This window comes from Xenia sp. Carnegie-2017, unplaced genomic scaffold, assembly GCF_021976095.1.
Source record: "Xenia sp. Carnegie-2017 unplaced genomic scaffold, XeniaSp_v1 HiC_scaffold_20, whole genome shotgun sequence".
In the NCBI taxonomy this organism is placed as follows: Eukaryota; Metazoa; Cnidaria; class Anthozoa; order Malacalcyonacea; family Xeniidae; genus Xenia; species Xenia sp. Carnegie-2017.
In genome coordinates, this window is record NW_025813483.1 from 1,862,204 (window position 1) to 1,874,282 (window position 12,079).

Genomic DNA, 12,079 nt, shown 5'->3' on the forward strand with positions numbered 1-12,079 from the left:
ACGAGATGTGAAAGTCATGTGGACACAATTCATGCCTACACGCAAATACGACATTAAGTTATAAACATATTTTGATTGGAGATGTATCAAACATACCCAGAAATAGTAACAAATATGAATTTAAAGTATTTCCTTCTCTTGCACTATACATCCAAGTATATTTGTTCTGAACTCCCTGCCAAGTTCAACTAAAGAGAATTCTCATCAAATATCTTTCTTATTGGAACGCTGAAAAAATGGCATTCCCAAACTCCGCATCGTTATGTTGAGACACAACGTTCTTATTGTAAAACCGATGAAAAACGCAATCAGTCTTCCAACTTGCAGCTTTCAGTATAGAGTTTATTGAAACATCACATTGCTTCGCATTACTGGTGGCTGCGGCTCGTTAACCATGTGGTTTAAACGCTTCTGTATCATGAAACAGAGACTTTGTCGTGGTGACAAACTTAAAGATGGATTTAATAATAGCAAATACCATGGTGAATAGTGATAATAACAATGTAATAGTTTTTGAAAGAACTGTTTTAACCAAAATACTAACCCAACAATTCAAAGGAACCGTTATTTACAGCTAGATGAGAACCTCCAAATCATGCTCTATTTATAATGTTACAGAATGTCAATGTCATCCCTATTTTTAGAGATGGCACTTAAAACAGAGACAGATTAAACACGTAATCCTTTTGTCGGCAAATGACAGGATTAATCGTGTAAATAATGGTTCCTTTGAACAGGTGGGTTAGTGTTCTGGTTAAAACAGTTCTTTTTTGAACTATTACATTGTTATTGTCACCATTCACCATGGTATTTGCTGTTTCTGTATCAATACCTGCAGCTTGCATGACAACCTTTATCCAACGAGATATAGATGACTTTGATACTTTATGAAAGTGACGAATTTTGCTAAGAAATAGTTGATTTTCCTTACCCCGAATGGGAGCATTGCGTTCAAAATATTTTTCCATGACTGAGGCAACACATAGTCGGCGATCGGCAGGGAACTTTGATATCACTAAAGTAGGTTGAATGCGTGTTGGTCCAGACTGTTTGACAAGTTGGTCGATATAGAAGGTGTATGAGTCCTCTTCCTTCTTTACAGTTAAGAGGTTCATGAGGTGGAGTGATTGGGCACGCTGCCCTGTAACTAATGCACAGAGCATTACCAACTTATGAGTTAGCTGTTGTAGGGTTAAGTTTTCTACTGCGGGATATGTCTTTAAATACTCTAAAACAATGGAGGTGTCCCAGGTCACTTAATATCTTGGTAGTGCTGGTCTAGAATGGAACACTCCCTTCATAAATCTCTGAACCATATAATGTGTACCAATCGTAGAATTCCCTTCAGCAATAACGAATGAAGATAACATACTTCGAACAGTGTTTATGCAACTGTAACTCATCCCTTGATCAAATAGGTGCTGTAGAAAGTCTAGAACTACTTGTAAAGTTGGATGAAGGGAGTCTGCATTCCGTTGTTCTCTTGTTTGATTGGATGGTAAGCTCACGTTGCTTTTGTTTTTGGGTAGGAGAATGGGTCGGTGAATCATTAATCTTGCCAGCATCGGGGATCCCAGGATTGAGTTGGCCAATTCGGCACGATGAGAATTGTCCGTGCCTGGGCCATTTCTACTTTTTGTAAAACTTGTGATATAACAATAAAAGGTGGAAAAGCATCAAGAAACAATTTACTCCAATCAATGCAAAAAGCGTCAATAGCCCACGCCTGTGGATCTGGGTGCCACGAGACGTAGGGTTTAAATTGATAGTTTAGTCTAGAAGCAAACATGTCAACTTCTGGGGTCCCAAAAATATGCTGTTATTTCATGAAATAATTCAGCCTCAAGCTTCCATTCTTTGCAATCATCAAATGTTCTGGAAACATTGTCAGCCACCACATTCAGTTTCCCAGGAATATAGCTGACAGTTAGCCATATGTCCCTAATTCTGCACCACATCCATATTTTCCTTGCAATTTTATCGCAATGGTGAGAGTGGCAGCCCCCATGTGGTTAATATATGCAAGAGCAGGGCATTGTCAATCATTACTTTAATGTGGGTGTGGACTAGATCTCTACAGAGAGATTGTATCCCAAACAGTATTGCTTTGCGTTCCAGACAATTAATGTGCGAATCTTTTTCGGCGATTGACCATTCGCCTCCGGTGGACTGTTTGTTAGTACATGCGACCCACCTCTCGGTAGAGGCGTCCGTATACAATACGTGGTCAATCTCGCCGTGATTCAGATGTTTTTTTGGACTCATATGCATTATTAATCCACCAAGATACGTCCTCCAGCACCGAAGGAGAGAGTTTCAATGTTGAATAAAATTTACCCCTGTTAGACGCAAGAGCTGTTGTTTTGTCCCTATCAAGATCACGATAAAACAGTGGGCCATATTCAACGCCAGGAAAACAAGCTGCATCATACCAATTAACTTGGCCACTTCCCGTATGCTAGGAGGGTCAGATTTTAGTACCCCCCTGGCAACTCGCATAATTTGTTGTGTTTCTCTATGGATATAGAGATAGTCATATCTATTGAATTTAACACAAACCCTAAATTTTGTAAAATCTGTGTGGGTTCTGTAACAGATTTATCTTTATGGGGTAAGAATCCTAACTTCTGAAACAATTGTAGAGTATTATGTACGTTTTGCTCGCATTCTGAATAAGAGTAGCCCATTAAAAAAGAGTCATCAATGTAACCGCTAGAAATGTGCCCAAGCTCCCTCAGCTTAGAATATACAGGCTTGAGTATCTTTGTAAATAAACGTGGAGCGGAAGATAATCCTTGAGCAAGGTATGTGAATTGGTACAGATTACCTTTCCACATAAATTTTAAGTATTTTTGATGCTCTATGTGTATTGGTATTGAGTAGTAGGCATCTCTAAGGTCAACGGATGCCATGTAGCACCCAGGTCGCATGAGGTGAGTACAAGTATGGATTGATTCCATTTTAAAGTGGTGATATGTTACAAATGTGTTGAGCTCGTTTAGGTTTAATATCATTCTAAAAGATCCATCTTTCTTTGCTCTAAGAAAGATATTGGAGATAAACTCACCCTGTTCATGCATGCTTGTAACAATGATATCTTTCTCTAGAAATTTTGTAACTTGACGATCGACATTTTGGACTTCCGAAGGAGACATTTTTATAGAGTGGGGTTGTTTCAGCTGGACTGGGTCTGTAAGAAAATCAATCTTGTATCCGCTTACAGCTGATAAAATGGAAGGATCGTGAGTTAGCTCCCTCCACATCCCAATAAATTGTTGTATCCGGCCTGCAACTATACTACAATCATTGTCTCCCCCAGACATGACAGACGTACTACACCCATGTTTACTAGAACTTACACGGTCGAGAGTAGGAGTCTCTGCTTTCTTGGTGTTTTTCCCCCTGTCTCGACTTTCGTCTTGGGTTGCTTTTGATAATAGTTGTGTCGTTGGGGTAGGCTTTGCAATTGACAGCCCCGAGGTTGGAATAAAAAAGGCACATTGGAATTATATGAGCTGGTCGACCGTTGATCGTTGCGTTTCCGTTTTTGGCTTGTCAGTTGCTGTGCAGGCTTTTTGCTTTCTTTTACTGTTTTCGGGCGTTCCTTTAAATCATCACCAAACAGCTCTGCAGCAACAGATTCCTTGTTACTACAGATTGCCTTGTAATTTTCATCAAGGTCAACTTTGAACAAGTCCCTGCGGCACATGTTCAGATCATGATTAGCTGAAGCAAGAAGCACAATTGATTTGGACTGCCCATCCAAGATAACCTCTGGCTATTGACCAATGAAATAAGCGTTTTTGGCGTTCATAGACTCCTTTATCAGTCGAACCAGTCAAGCCACCCCGCTTATCAGTCGGTTATTCCAGGTCAATTAAAATTCAACTGATCTGGTTACCAACGAGATATTCAATGCATTAGTCATTAGTTTTCAATAAGAAATAAAGCTGGATTTTTATCACGAAGTAAATGCGATAATAAAGTAAGAATAATTAATGAATTTTTAATTAATATGAATAGGTAATTTTTGAATTTCAAACATCAGTCGCGCGACGGATTTGACATACTCTAGATCCGCCCCCGGTGCCATCAGGACACTGTAAATGCTTATCGTGTTTATATAATTTGACTTTTGCCCCCTTTTCTACGGCAGCATTTACTGAGAATATATTTTGATCGTAAGATGGAACATATAAGGCATTACTTAATAAGACATTCTGCGCATTTCTATGAAGTCAACTAATTTGACTTTAGCAGTACCTTTACCGACTACTACGTTGGCTTTACTGCCATCTGCTAATTCAATAACATGCGCTTTACTACCAAATTTACTATGAAAGTCTATAAATTTTGACTTATTGTTAATAATGGGGCTTGTAGCTCCTGTGTCCACCAGTAGAGTTAAATTCGCTTGATCCTTATCTTTTACGTCTGCTTTAGCGTTCTCTTCTTCATCCTTTGACACAAATAAAAAAGAGTGTTTCCGTTCACTGTCACAGCGCTGCTCGTCTTTAGCTGACTTGGATGTTTCTTTCGTCTTTCGGCAATCTTTCGTGTCGTGGTTGGCAGACCCTTTAAAACCATTGCAATGAGTAGTGCATCACTTATTATCTCCTCGGCTTCTCTTAAGGCTGTTGCTGATGGTTCCGCTCGCAATATATAATCTGTGACAGTCTCGTCGTCACTTTTCTTCATCGAAGTGAGTTCCGTGTAAAGAACGATGATTCGAGGTTTTCCTCTGCCTTGATAGTAATGTCTGAGGATTTCTAAAGCTCACCGTCCATTGTCTTTCGCCTCTTGAATCACAATCATAATTCTAGAATAATCTAAGTCTCCAGTGGGCAAGGAAGAACAAGTAATATTGTGATGCATGTCATGAACCACTTTACACCATATCATAGAACTTGTATGAGATCGTGGACAAGTATACTCGTAGACTCAAACTTGTAGACACAAAAATACAAATATAGCAATGACTAAGAGTACGGCTCATACTGCAATTCTGGGAGTATTAAAATATGAAAACATTTCATTAAAATCAATAATCAATCTACGTAACGTTATAACACGAAGAATGTACAAATCCGCAGGGTTTAAGTGGGAAGTTAAAAAATTGAAAGTACTCATGTTGTGATATATAATTCAAAAATTTCCAGCGCAGAAGCTGTTTTAGGGCCATTTCGCTAGCGACGGACGTGGTACAAATTTTTTGCCCCCACCCCCCACTCACAAAATCATGGCGACGCCACTACCAAAATGTAGCCAAATGCCTAAATGCAGGAAAACTAAAATGTCCAATTGCGTTGTTTTCAGCTGCCATCCTCGATATTCATTTACACGTACAAGTAAAACTGTAACTTTACGTAGCTATGTTTGATCTTCAACAATTTTAGTTGTCTATAAAATCCAATTAAAGAACCAATGTATGATAATATTAATGATTTTATGATCTTTAGATGCAGTCAAGAGAAGAAATTAATAACTCCTCTCTGCAGAAAGTACTTACAGATGTTGAAAAGAAACTTGTTGATTTATTTATCCAAGAGTGGAACACACATTGCAGTAAAGACCACGGAGAATGGAATAATTCAAGCAGTGGTCAGAAGTTGTTTGATACTGAAAGTAAAAAAAAGAAACCTCCTAACACAAATATTCTGTCAAATTTTCAAAATGGTGACACCAGTAAGTGGGATTGTACGACGCTATTTGCAGCGATATTGTATTCCAAATCAATTGGAACAAAAATTGATCGAAAAGTTAGAGATGCATTAAATGAACTTCGTAATGTTAGAAACAAATTTATCCATGAAAATAAAGGAAAAGTTTCTGATGACAAATTTCAAACAATGCTTTGCACTATTGAAAACTCATTTCAAGATTTAGGATTTTCATTTAATGAAATTAATGAAATAAAAAGTGAACGAAACAAATTTAATTCTTTTCAAGTACTTCCTTTCAAATCAAATCACGATGTGGTTAAACGTACAGAATTACTTAATCAAATCACAGCAGATCTCAATAACTTGCGCAGTACTAACAATAATGAACTAACATATTACTATATTTCTGGTAATCCTGGCAGTGGTAAATCTCAATTAGCTAGACAAATTTGCGAAGAAATGTATAACTCGTTTGACTGGGAAAAGAATACGACATTTGTGATGACACTCGAAGGAAAAGATATCGACTCTCTTTTGAACACTTATGCTGAACTTTATCAACGATTGAGCAATGATAAAAATGTCATTGAAAATATTCAGAAAGAAGCAAAAAGCAGCGAAGACAAAATTAAAGATTTTCAATTATTGCTGACGCAGCAACTGAAATCTTGGCAAACATGGTGGATTGTTGTAGATAACGTGGTTGAACTTGATAAAATATACCCATTATTACCTCAAGTTGGTGATCATAGCTGGAAAAATGGTCAAATTATAGTAACTGTCCAAAATACACATGCTATACCACCAGATGGAAATCTAAATAAACACATTTCAGTTAGTCATGGTATGAACAACGAAGAATGTCGACAGCTTTTATCTGTCTTTTCTGAAATTCATAAAAAAGATGAAAAATTTTTAAAGGATTTATCAGACAAATTAGATCGTCAGCCGTTGTTCCTGGCAAATGCTGCTTCCTACGTAAGTAGTGTAAAAAGTGTAAATCCGACATTCACGTGGGAGAAATATTTTGATAAGTTGAATGAAGGAGAGCGACAGAACATGGATGCCAATTTTCGAAAAATAAACCCATCTTACTTAGGAATGAAAACTGTTATGTTAGCAGTTGAAAAAAATGCTAAGGAATCCATCTTGTTGGAACATGTTTTTAAACTTTTCTCAATAATATCTTTCGATCCCTTACCACAAGATGTTATAATACAATTTATTAAAAGCATTGATCCACAAAAATCTGCAGAAGATGTCTGTCTTCAATTAAAGCATTGTTCTTTATTCCTTCAAACGGAAAACAACGACATCCACCTGCACAGCGTTGTACACGAAGCCATCGTAAATTATTCATCGCAGACCTTTGGCTCTAAACAAAACGAAAATAATTCTAAAAAGTCTGCAGCTGATCTTGCCTGTCAATTTGCTTGGGCACTAAATCATTTTAAAGACAGAGAAGATGAAATCAAAATAATTCCACATCTAATTAAATTCATAACAAATTCATCATTTCAACATTTCCTAAATAAGTTGATCGATGTAAAATCATTCTTTTTTTTCATTAGAAGACAAAAACTTGATGAAAGAAATTGGAAATTTGCCAAATATTTTGTAGATGTTTTGAAAAGATTTTGCAACTATAAACTTGCGTATAAAGTACTTTATGAAATAACAGAAATTCAAACTAAAGTGTTAGGTGTTGATCATATTGATGTTTCACATTCGTACAACAAGCTGGGTGAGTTGCTTTGGAAGACTGGAGAATATGAAAATGCTATAGATTTTCTCGAGCGAGCAATGGGAATTCAAACAAAAGCATTTGGACCTGACCATGTTAATATTGCGACAACGTACAACAATCTGGGTTCGGTTTACAGTAAAATGGGAGAGTACGAAAAAGCAAAACATTTTTATGAACGAGCGATAGAAATTCAAACGAAAGCATTTGGACCTGACCATATTAATATTGCTACAACGTACCACCATCTGGGTTTGGTTTACAAAGATATGGGAGAGTACGAAAAAGCAAAAGATTTTAATGAACGAGCCATGAAAATTCAAACAAAAACATTTGGACCTGACCATGTTAATATTGCTACAACGTACCACAATCTGGGTTTGGTTTACAAAGATATGGGAGAGTACGAAAAAGCAAAAGATTTTTATGAACGAGCGATGAAAATTCAAACAAAAACATTTGGACCTGACCATGTTGATATTGCGAAAACGTACAACAATCTGGGTTTGGTTTACAACAATATGGGAGAGTACAAAAAAGCAAAAGATTTTTATGAACGAGCGATGAAAATTCTAACAAAAACATTTGGACCTGACCATGTTGATATTGCGGTAACGTACAACAATCTGGGTTTGGTTTACAGTAAAATGGGAGAGTACGAAAAAGCAAAATATTTCTATGAACGAGCGATAGAAATTCAAACAAAACATTTGGACCTGACCATGTTAATATTGCGACAACGTACAACAATCTGGGTTCGGTTTACAGTAAAATGGGAGAGTACGAAAAAGCAAAAGATTTTTATGAACGAGCGATAGAAATTCAAACGAAAACATTTGGACCTGACCATGTTAATATTGCGACAACGTACAACAATCTGGGTTCGGTTTATATTAAAATGGGAGAGTACGAAAAAGCAAAACATTGTTATGAACGAGTGATAGAAATTAAAACGAAAACATTTGGACCTGACCATGTTAATATTGCGACAACGTACAACAATCTGGGTTGGGTTTACAACAATATGGGAGAGTACGAAATAGCAAAACATTTTTATGAACGAGCGATAGAAATTGAAACGAAAACATTTGGACCTGACCATGTAAATATAGCGAGAACGTACAGCAATCTGGGTTCGGTTTACAACAATATGGGAGAGTACGAAATAGCAAAACATTTTTATGAACGAGCGATAGAAATTGAAACGAAAACATTTGGACCTGACCATGTAAATATTGCGATAACGTACAACAATCTGGGCTCGGTTTACAACAATATGGGAGAGTACGAAATAGCAAAAGATTTTTATGAACGAGCGATAGAAATTCAAACAAAAACATTTGAACCTGACCATGTTAATATTGCGAAAACGTACAACAATCTGGGTTCGGTTTACTATAATATGGGAGAGTACAAAAAAGCAAAAGATTTTTATGAACGAGCGATGGAAATTAAAGCGAAAACATTTGGACCTAAACATGTACAGCAATAATATACAACAATCTTCATTTGGTTATAAACAAACTATAAATATTGAAACTGAAGCATTTGAACTTCTATTTATCTTTTATTTGCTAGAAGCTAAAATATTCCTGTCTTTGAGAAAACGTACAAGGAGATAGAAGAAGAGGAAATGAATTTGTAGCTCATTTTCAATGAAGAAGAAAATCAATTTCTCTTTTCATTTTAGGTATGTCTTCTTTATACTAAAGCTGATTTGAACCAGTTGTATTGTAGATTTCTTTTAACAAAGGTTCAAACAACAAAAGTTGTATATTTATAAAAGGTATAAATATATTATTGACAACATTCAAACATTTGTATTTTCAAGTTTTCAAATGTCATTTATTTACTGGAACAGTTTTTATTAAGAAACTTGTATGGAACTATCAAAGTGTACAAACTATAAAAAGTTTATATTAGGAATATATTTCTAGGGCAAAACGCTCCTTTAAAGTATGTATCCATGTTCAGGAGTGAATGACATGACCAGACATTTTTGGCTAATGTCTTTACAACTGATAAGAACAGTAAATGAGTCATTTCTACTGGTGTCTTTACTACTGATATGGACAGTAATGAGTCATTTTCATTGCTATGACATTCATCTCTTGCTTTTGCTATAGTTTATACTTTACATTGCTTTGAAACTGATTCTTCCGGCTACATAAATGATTTTACCACAAAATCACAATACAAAATGTTGTGGTTATCTCTGATCCCAAGAAAATGAAATATAAATTAAAAATCAGATTTACTACATTTAAATGTAAGCGAAAAAAGAACATTGTCACAACAATTAAGGTGTAAATCCCCAACCGTAAATAGAAAGAAATGTTGAATCAAGTAACCAAACTATTGACCTTCTCTCCACACACAATTATTTAAATACAAATTCTATTTTACCATTTATCACAGTGAACAGAAATTTTTATATTTACCCAGCAAAGCCAGTGTTAGGGCTTTTTAGAAAACTTACTAAGCACTATACATTTTACATGTAAATAATGTACATGTTAAGATTTTTCTTATTAAACAACAAAAAGAACCAAACAAACACTCCATTTAAACCTTTGCCTACAGAAATTGAAAATGCAACTGTTACTGCTCAGCTAAAGGAGAAAGAAAACATACCCAAAAGCCAGGGCTAACAAAGCATCTTGCTCCTTGAAATGGAGCCACAAATCCATTCTTGTGACTAAACACAATAAAAATCCTTTGCTGACAAGCGTTTTGATAGATCTGGCATTGGTGACCATCTGACAACGTAATTTATCTTTATGTATGTTTTAGGTAGTGATGTAGCCATGAAAAATGGGGCTTTTACTCTAATTATGTGTGTCTGGCCCATATTTACTGTTGTCATCTCATATGTAGTGTAGTGAGTAACGAAAAAGTAATTGAACAAGAAAATATTTATTTTCATAGCACTGGTAGACTTGCTATACGCTACGAGTTGTCATTGTGTTATTAAAGGGCTGAATTCTGATATCTTCCCTTGATTCTTATTTTTCTATTTTCGGTAAATTATACACGTATTTTATAAAATATACATTTAAGTTGATTTATCCAAAGGGGAAACCCCACGGTCTGGGGATCTAAGTTCTTGATACAGGGTGTTTCAAAAAAAGGTAATCCAACTTTTACTTGCTGAAATGTGTAAATTACTGAATAAATAACTGTAGTTTTAAATATTTAAAAAAGAGTTCTAGGTTCTAGCTTTGGAATGCTATGTTGTTTGTTGTGATTTGGAAGGAAAATGAGTGAAATGCAAGCGCGTTGAAAAATTTTGGTCAAAGTCGCATTCTTTCACCTTTGAGCATTTTTCCATCAACATGAATGGTGCTTCACTTTGATTTTGCTGGTTTGTTGACTGACTATCACATATTTCATGGTGATGTCTCGTTTTTCAACCTTGACAATATTTGAAATAATCAGACATTTACAATTTCCATGATTCAGCAAAAATTGATCCTCAAGGAGCCTTAATTAAACGTAGTTAAATACATAATAAATTAATAACTACATACGTATAATATAGAAGCTATAGTGCATTAAAAATCCCAGTCAAGAAACTTATTTTAATTACATTTATACCTCCTAGCGTGGAGATCAATCATTGCAGCTGAATCATGCAAATTTCAAACTATCGGCTGATTTCAAAGATGACCAGTTCTTTTGAGACATACATATTGTAAGATATTTTGAATAAAAAAATTTGCAAAGATCATCAAGTGTACGCTCACTACGCTGAAATAGATCGAGGTGTTTAACTACACTGTGAAGCATTTGGAAGAAATAAAAGCATACAGCACTGTTTTACCCGCTGTTAATTAAGTTGTACTAGATTTTGAAACACTTAATTAGCATTAAATTTGTTTCTATATCTCAAATATAATATGCTTTTATAATTATTTTAAACATTGATTTGTTTTATCTTTCGTCATTTCGACTTCAATAAAGATTGAAAGTTTGAGTTGATCTTAAAATATGCCCCAAGTTGCGGAAAGCGTGTGTTTTCTGATTGGTCAGTTCTTAGGCGTGTACTTAATTCTACATGGTACACAAGTAAAAATGACTTGCTAATTGCATCTCATTTCTTTTTGTTTTTTATGAGCCAACGCTTTCATTTTTAAGGTTGGCTGCTTGCGTAAAGCCTAGTTCACATATGACTGAGACATGACTGAGACATACCTGTGACGATGTCTGCGTTGTTCTTAAGGCAAATGTAAACACTCATCGCTGACACACTAATGATGTTTCAGGCATTCGTAGGAGTTACCTGCAGTATACCACCGAAATGCCGTAAAAGTTGAGTTGTGTTCAAGTTTGCCTCCATGTCGGCGGCTAAACGGTGGTGTACGGAACATATTTTGGTTATTTATGTTATATGTGAACGCTTCTCAGATAGACCGGCGATTTTCCATCATGCATTTGGGTAAAAAGATGGCGGATGAATTTTCAACACAGGACATGGAACCAAAAAAAGACTGAATGGAACAACGATAAAAATAAAAACTTATGGATACAATACGAAACTATCGGGCTATTTATGATAAATCGTGTCCAGAGTACAAAAATCAAAGAGTAAAATACAAATTATTCTCTTTTTTTCAAACCGGCTCTCCCATCTTTGATGTATTTTGAAATGACTGTTAAAAGGGCCGCATAA

At 35.6% G+C, this 12,079-nt stretch overlaps 1 protein-coding gene and 2 long non-coding RNA genes across 3 annotated transcripts in view; 1 reads left to right on the forward strand and 2 right to left on the reverse strand.

Moving 5' to 3' along the window:
* The window catches only part of LOC124442031 (pre-mRNA-processing factor 17-like), a 98,826-nt gene that overhangs the window by 72,958 nt on the left and 13,789 nt on the right, over positions 1-12,079 (reverse strand). The gene's annotated exons all lie outside the window — the stretch shown is intronic.
* On the reverse strand, positions 5,015-6,433 carry LOC124442135. Its single transcript, XR_006947151.1, has 2 exons — positions 6,397-6,433; positions 5,015-5,619 (listed from the first exon to the last, which is right to left on the reverse strand). It is a non-coding gene; the product is annotated as an uncharacterized LOC124442135 (long non-coding RNA).
* LOC124442143 overlaps positions 9,884-12,079 on the forward strand; it is a 31,015-nt gene continuing 28,819 nt past the window's right edge. Inside the window, exon 1 of the long non-coding RNA XR_006947158.1 lies at positions 9,884-10,101. This is a non-coding gene — a long non-coding RNA (uncharacterized LOC124442143). The remainder of the gene's footprint in view (positions 10,102-12,079) is intronic.